Source organism: Ptychodera flava, chromosome 10 (assembly GCF_041260155.1).
Source record: "Ptychodera flava strain L36383 chromosome 10, AS_Pfla_20210202, whole genome shotgun sequence".
In the NCBI taxonomy this organism is placed as follows: Eukaryota; Metazoa; Hemichordata; class Enteropneusta; family Ptychoderidae; genus Ptychodera; species Ptychodera flava.
Window position 1 is genome coordinate 30,747,422 of NC_091937.1, and position 8,415 is coordinate 30,755,836.

General features: G+C 36.1%; 1 long non-coding RNA gene across 1 annotated transcript; it reads left to right on the plus strand.

The window, feature by feature from the left end:
• The first annotated feature begins 3,673 nt into the window (after window positions 1-3,673).
• LOC139141472 (uncharacterized) lies at window positions 3,674-5,770 on the plus strand. Its single transcript, XR_011554190.1, has 3 exons — window positions 3,674-3,782; window positions 4,583-4,657; window positions 5,082-5,770. It is a non-coding gene; the product is annotated as an uncharacterized lncRNA (long non-coding RNA).
• The last annotated feature ends 2,645 nt before the right edge of the window (window positions 5,771-8,415 follow it).

Sequence of the window (8,415 nt, forward strand, 5' to 3'; positions counted from 1 at the left end):
TGGCAACATTGGCAGACTACTTGAAGCTGCCTTAATTGTTTCTTACCTTTCGCTCTTCAAACTCCGTCAAAGCAACACATATCTGCATAGCCTACAAATCGAGAAGAGATTTTTTTTAGTCACTGGGTAGAAATGATTAGAGAGTATATATATTTAGTCTTTATTAAGCAAATCTTAGGCGAACTTAAAAATGAGACATGAAAGTGCAAAATAAAAATGTTGACGCTGTCGTCGTTGTTGATGTTTTGTGTTGTAGTTGTTCAGCATCGTCATAATCATGTTTAGCTGTGCGACCTTGAAGTAAACTGATCGCTTTCTTTACGTTGAATACCAAGGTAACCATACTTTATACATCTAACCATGACTGGTTAGAACTATATGTGCAGCTTACATCACGTGATCGGTTGTACGCTGCGCAGGGCGGGACCGCACGGTCTATATTTTTAATTTGGGAGATTGTAAAAAAGATATCCAAAACATTTCACGACACTTTCTACACTCGAATGTCTAAAGAAAATTGCTGTTACATGGCCACTGCGTACGCACGGCAATAAAATCTCAGACTTTATGTTCTTGGCATCAACAAATCGAAAGAACGCATAAAGCTATTCTTTAACGTTATGTGTTATCTTGAAGGATAAGCCATGCCAAAAATTCACGATCTGACGTGATAAATTTGAGCCTGGTAGTTTCACAGATTGCGTGCACGGCTAGTCCTACAATGACCGACATATTTGGACAGATCAAGCGTAAACTTGACGACGAAATAGGACAAATGTCACCAGCATTATTGACACCTGTAAATATCAACCACCAACCTTAGATTCTATACCTAACAACGTAGGCACGTGACAGTAAGTCAACATAAGAAATCAGAATAATACACACCCTCTGGAAGCCATTGTTTGCCACGTACATGGGAAAATACTTTTCTTCATTTTATTAATATGAACGTTATTTATATAATGTACAAATTGTCAATTTTGGTCAAGGAATATCAAAACGATAGCGATACTATTTTGTAAGTCTTCTCCATTTCAAATTAAATTGCATTTCGGGGATATCAGGAATTTTCACTTTGCAAGGTTAGTGAAAGAGATCAAAGGTCAAGGACAGGAAAGATCGCCATACTGAGAGAGCACTCTAAACTTCCTTCAGAACTTTCCATATTCTCTGTTTCTTTTTGATAACACGAACGTGTTTGTATGTCCATTTTGTGTACTTTGTTACCTTAAAATGATACTGTAGTCCTACGGTGTACATTTTATAATAAATATCAGACACAACGCTGAATCTCTATTTCGGAAACATTTTATCAGTCATACTGATCATCATCATAATCATAATCAAAATCAAAGCAGATAGTCATGATCATAATCATCTCGATAAGGTTCGCTTTTCCACGCCATGATAGTGGTACTTGAAATTATTTTAGATCATGCGCGTTGCAGTCTCTAGCTCCGTGCTTTTGCTTATCGATATCAAATTGTGTATTTGGGGGGGGGGGGTGTTGTCACCTCCTTTCACAATGCTCTCCATATCATGCAATGTAGAGTAGCATAAGTTTTTCTCTCCGTCGCAGTCTCATTGGTGATATTTACGTCATGATATTGAATAACGATGAATTCATCAATCAAACAAACCTTGACGGACTCAGTCGCTTTCAAAAACCTCCCCATGCAGAGTACACCTCTCAGAATATTATGTGGCGCTTCAGTGAAAGTTCAAAATTTTGACGAATGAACTCAAACCTAACGACATCCAAGAGTCCCATGTTTATTCAATCGTGAAATGTTTCAAATTATGTTTTCATTGGCGTAATCACGCTGAACGGTTGACTAAGTAACTCACACCTTCCCAATTACTCTGGATTTAAAATGGTTTCACTGTTATAACATAGATATTAACACTGTAACAATATTGATTTTAGGTTGATGACCAATTCATCCTTTTTGTGGTTCATAGGACATACCACCAACTCTGCATATCCAATCGTTTCTGTTCCATCGTAGAGGAAGAGCTTGAAGCATGGGAGGTTATTTTCAGGTGTAAGTTATATAACAATACAGTACATTTTGAGTAACATATTTCATGCTTGCCCTCATGTATGTATGTATGTATGTATGTATGTATGTATGTATGTATGTATGTATGTATGTATGTATGTATGTATGTATGTATGTATGTATGTATGTATGTATGTATGTATGTATGTATGTATGTATGTATGTATGTATGTAAGCTTATGTATGTATGTATGTATGTATGTATGTATGTATGTATGTATGTATGTATGTATGTATGTATGTATGTGTGTATGTATGTATGTATGTGTGTATGTATGTATGTGTGTATGAATGTATGTATGTACAAACCTATTATCTATCTATCTATCTATCTATCTGTCTGTCTGTCTGTCTATCTATCTATCTATCTATCTATCTATCTATCTATCTATCTATCTATCTATCTATCTATCTATCTATCTATCTATCTGTATGCGTAAGTGAAATTGTGAATTGTCAATAAATATTGGTTGTTTGTGTATTTCACAAGGGCTTCATTTTCTTTTCCTTTTGCCGTAGGAACCACCGGAGATAATGGCGTATTTTTGCTCAAATGCGGTAAAGAACTACCACGTGTGAGAGGTTGGCAAGATATGAAAAATAAGACTATTTTTGGAGACCCAACATTCGAGTATCTTGGCGGAGTTTACTACAGGAAAGATTTCCCTACAGCTCGTTACGAGTGCCATGGATGTGTTTTTAAGGGGGAGAACACCAACAAAGGAGCCGGAAATCTTCATTCTTATTTCTGAACAAGATAGACTGAGAAAATTATTAGAAGAATAACATATTTCTAACAATTTGAACACGTGCATTGTGTTTGACTTGTTTCTGAAAGCCATGTATGACCCAAACGATGGTGTCCTGCACTCTAGTTCAAACAAAATTATGACCTCAACGTCCTGGTCTAAGAACTTGGTAGATTTCAAAAACCTACTTTACATTAACTGGAAGTCTGTTGTGTTGAAAATGCTTTCAAAGAGATACTTTTAGTTCATCTGTCCATAGTTGTTCGGGGAGGACGAGGTGCTTGCCAACGGCTTTAACTACATTGTCGAAAACGGAGCCGCCTTTTTTGAGAAACCAAACACACACCCACAGGGAAATAATATGTTATACTTTAAGTACAAGATTAACAGTACATAACCAAGGAAAATAACTGCTTTGGAAATCATAATGATTTTATTTTCCCCGACTTTGCCCTGACGCCATAAAGAACATGGTGTTAGACGGTTTCATTGAAGTTTGTATATAAACTTTAAAAAAAACGTGTAAAATTTAGAGAATCGTCTCTTTCGGTTTGATTTAGGTCGAATATTTGTGTCGCAAACTGGGGCGACACGGCAATCCAAATAAATCATCACAGAACTCGAGTGCACGCATGAATGTACGTTTCAAGTACAGTAAGACTTGGTCATAAATAAAGAGATAGATAAGAGAAATATTTAAATTTTACTGCCTATGGTATCAATAAAATTAGCGGCCCTTATGGAATCCTGAACTTTGCGACTTTGGGCGCATTCTTTGTACTTTGGTCATGTTAATCCAAGATACACTTATATTGTTCGACGATTCGTCTGCGCGTGACGTCACAAGCAATACCGTGACAGAGCTTTATGACATATTGTAATGCGATAGATGGTGCAGGGCCAAAAAGTGCGCTACGAAAATTGCAGCGCAATATACAGTTACTCTACATGATATCTCGCTCGAAAGGTAAGTCTTTTACGTTCTCTTTTTTCCAAATTTTGGTCTCTTGGCCATAACCACCTTATAATTGTCTTTGCATTGAATGCAGTGGCACACAACAAACAACACTGCAGTGTACAAAGTTATCGACCGTAGTTTATCTTGACAAATTACAGTCATTTAGGTTTATGGCCAAACGTTAGCTTCTGAAACTTTAACCGTGCTTTTCGTCACTTTTCTCTGGCATTTAAAAAGGTATTGCTCTGTCAAGATCGTATAAATCTTCGCTGAAAGCAGAAAATAAATAGAATCCAAATTGTTCAAAGAGTTCCTCGCAGGCGTGGTTTTGTAATGTTTTGAGTACCCTGTCAAAAGCACCTGCTCTGTAAATAGATTTTGAGATCTCCGAGAAAGAAATGTGTCATTTCTTCGTTTCGGTATCTAGTTTGCCAGTGGGAGAACGCGTGAAGTCAACAGATTGTTAATGTAGTAGAAAACAGGATAGACAACTGTGTTGCAACAACGACAGGAATTTCCGCTCCGCAGGAACAAAAAGGAATGTAGTTGGCAACAGTTTATTGCCCGCGTTGTTTGTACTAGTTTTGAAAGCCATGTCAGCACATCTGTGAACGTGTGCAAATCGAAACGAAAGAACGCCCTGGCTAAGGTCAACCGCTCAAATAAGTGTAGCGTGTATGACCAGCCGTTAGCACCAAATTTTATAAGCACTTGTGTGCAGTTTTAAAATGAGGTACAGTTGGCCAGACCAAGCGTAATTAAGGGTGATTCTAAAAGTTTTCTAATTTTGCTGTTTTCAAAACACACAGTGAACTGATTAAAAAGTTTATCTGTGGATCCAGTGCTCTATAGAGGACAAAACTATGGGAGGAAAATATTCTAACGTGAGTAGATGGCATGCTTCGTATAATTACATGTATTTGAATTGCATGTTTAGTACTTTATTGAAACTCCTCCATACATTTGATTTGTATTAGGACCCAGTATCTGCAACAACTGCGCACATTTCAGGGAACAAAAAAGAATGTACTATGAAAGGCAAATGTCATCTTGTTGCAGAAGTGATAAAAATGATGTTTTCGAAAACATAGTGCCGTCCATTTGGTTTTTTACAAATACATTAAAACTAGGGTGATCAAACTCCCGCATATTAACATGCCCCATTCTGTTTGTATTTTCACTGTTCAGCCAATGGATAAGTAAACATGGGATGATCACCGCAGTTAGATCTGAACGACAATTCAAAATTTGTCCCTTGACAAATCAATCGCCCTAAGTTCTGTCAAGTTCCTCTTTTTTGTTACATAGGAACCCTCGGAAGTTGGGGGCGTCGTTTGCTCCAGATGTGGCAAGGATCTTCCACGTATCAAAGGTTGGGGCGACATTAAAATCAAAACCATTCACGGTAATCCGACGCACGAGTTTCCTCGGCGGGGCGTACTACAGACGGAAGATCCCCACTGCAAAACATCTGTGCAACAAGTGTTTCTGGACTCCAGAGCACATCCAGATACAATGAGAAGATACAGATTCAGAAACGGTGTCCAGTGTTTCGAAGTTAAGTTAGAGAAAAAAACATGATAAAGTGCCTCATTTACTTACTGTAAATGAAAATGATAATGAATGAAAAATAATGCGTATGGGCAGAGGACACCGTGACGTCTTTGCGTTCTATCCCGTATGGTATGAAGAGATGATTACTCAAAAGCTAACATGTGTATTTTGGACCATTGTACTTTTCTTTCATCATCTATCATTCATAAGTTGATCGCAAATATAAAGCTTGATAACCCAGGAATTGTTGTTATTCTTTGCTGATACTTTCAGTGTCAAAACATGTGTACAGATACACACACTGAAATGTAATTTTTGGCCATACTAAATACAGAATGGGTTACTTACTTAGCCCAGGTTAGAATGTATTTCTTTGATGAATAGATGTAGTTGGACACATTAAATCTCAAAACCCTTCAGTTTTTCACCGCTGAAGCAAAACACTAGAGGGCGCTCTATACACTCCAGAGGCGGAGCGGAGAGAGTGCCCTCTAGCGACGGTTCTTTCAGTCTGAGGATTAATAGACGGGTGTAAAATTTCCTGAGATATTTCGTGGCATTCGGTTCCCCATATTCGAAAGAAAATCACGTGTTACACGCAATTCGGTATATAACAGTAAACTCAATGGAAAGTTTCGCGCATAAATATTGAATGTGTCGCTGTCTGTTTGTCTCTGTCGTCTGCAAGCTTCGTGCTGTTCTGTACTTGTGACGTTTATTGAAAATTCATATAGCCTGGTGAAATCGTATGGCCTGACATTTGGTGATATACGTGAGACCGGTATTTTGAATGTATAAATTCTATAAAATTCAAGAAATGTCATAGGATGAAATCCGAAATTTAACATTCTTTATGCAATGGCATAAATTTGCATAAAGTTGGTCAGCTCCTGTACGCACCTTTTGATGGCCGTGATGAATTACAAAAACTCTGTACAGTACTTCACACTCAGATTAAAGAGTACAAGCTAATAGATGTATTTGATGAAAACATGGTTTATGCACAATTACAACAAACTGTCATTGACAAGCTAATCAAATGTATATCTCTGACAAACTTGTAGTGAAACACTGATTTTTTAAAATCTGTACACTGATTCATGCGTATTAATGCTGAATTTTAAAATGTCAGAAATGTTAGACGAAGAATTAACAATATGGAAACATTCTACATGTTATTTGTAAGAAAACAAAATGCAAAAAGCGCTACATGTTTAATCTGTATGGTACATGTTACTTATGTCAGGGTAAAAATAAGAACAAAAAGCCTTTTGCAAAGGAACTTTGAGAAGAAAAAAAGAAAATTGAAAGAAAGAAAAAACTATACTGATCTACTTACCCAAGTTTGGAACAGGCTTGACCATTGAACTGAAAGAATTTTTTTTTCGCCTAACTAACTTTAAAGAGTCTTTTTCTTATTTTCCCTCTAACTGGAAAATAAACATAGCTTTCCGTTTACAGAAAAAATAATGTTTCCTTTAAATTGACAAGTCAACCGCAGTTTTAGCAACGTTTTCTCAAAACATTAACTGACTTGATATGCTGTCGTATCAGAACTTATGGAGTCTTTTCAGGCTGTACAATACTCCATGAAAACCACGTACACGTATGGAGTGAGAAGGGGTCATGCATTGAGAACAGCGCCACCTACGGCCTTCAGGAGTCAAACCACCATATATATCAAAGTAAACCTTAAGTTGCCCACGCGGCGATGGTTGAAAAACGGAAGATTAAATGCAAGATATTGGTTTGAATAACACAATGTGTAATTAGAAAAACTCATCACCAAAAAGGGACCTATGGTATTGGACTTTATTGAAAACACTTCAGCATAAACTCACGTGTTGGATAGTATGTCATATTATGTTATTATTTTTGTCAGTAAAAGTGTTATATAGTTTAAATTCATATTCAATTTATAAGGTATTGTCATAAAGGTCTTCAGTAATATGTGAGAGAAAGAAGGGCAACTACTAGTTTTTTTGTTTTTATATGACGTTTGTATTTTGTAGATCTTTGAAAAATGTATCAATCCAGGCCTTTTTATTGAACTTCGACAAGAGGGAATAGTTGATGTTTTTAAGGATAGAACATTGGTTTGGGTAGGAAATGTTATAAAAATTCACCAGGAAAGTGGATTTATTTTGTCGATGAAATTCTACGGGAATTCCTCTTGAATATGTTAAAACATATTAATGCTTCTTGGTCTATGTAATTATTATACTTGTATTTTTAAATAAAATATTTATCATGTCAGGTCATGAATGACTGTTAAATGATGATCTAATACTGATTGTATCATGTTGCAAGCGATTTTGTTTTGCACCTCTTGATGTGTGATAATTGAAGTTTGCCTTTATTTGTGTTTGTGAGTGTGTTCTAAGATTTGAATTTTTATTGACTTAATAGTAATCGTTCCTTTAGAAATCTGGGAAGAGAAAAAAAACCCAAGGAAAATGATATTAGTAGAGTGCATTTCAATCAAAGTAAGACATGTCCATGTCCAATAAGAGTACATATTAAAACAAAGATGGTATTGAAGCAAAAGTAGCAAATATATACAGGTGTTCATTAAAGTTTGCTTTTACGATACAATGCACATGCTTCATGCTGCAGCTTAACATTAAACTCATAATGTTTGAAGTATTTCAGGTGATCAAGCTTTCATACATGACCTACTATACAAAATCATTACAGTAAATATAGAAGTGAGCTCATCATGGTAAGTCACTTTCAAACTTGAAGCATGACTTACAGTATCTACATATCAACTATGCACAGAACAGTTCAGATTAAATTCAGCTGATAAATGTTTTATCAATGGAAAAATTATGGAATGTCATTAAATACGCAAATCAGTTAATAACTAGAATATGACACACGCTAATATTAACTTTCAGGAGTAGTAGATCTAAAATATCTTCAACCATTACAGCTCTGGTAAAATCAGTGCGCTCAAATTGATATACAGACTAATTACAACCTACTATCATTTTCAAAGCTCAGAATATGATGATGCTCTCTAACAATGAAATATTTGAATTTGCATGTTAAAGGTGTAAAATTGGGCTATGAATAGCCATTTTGG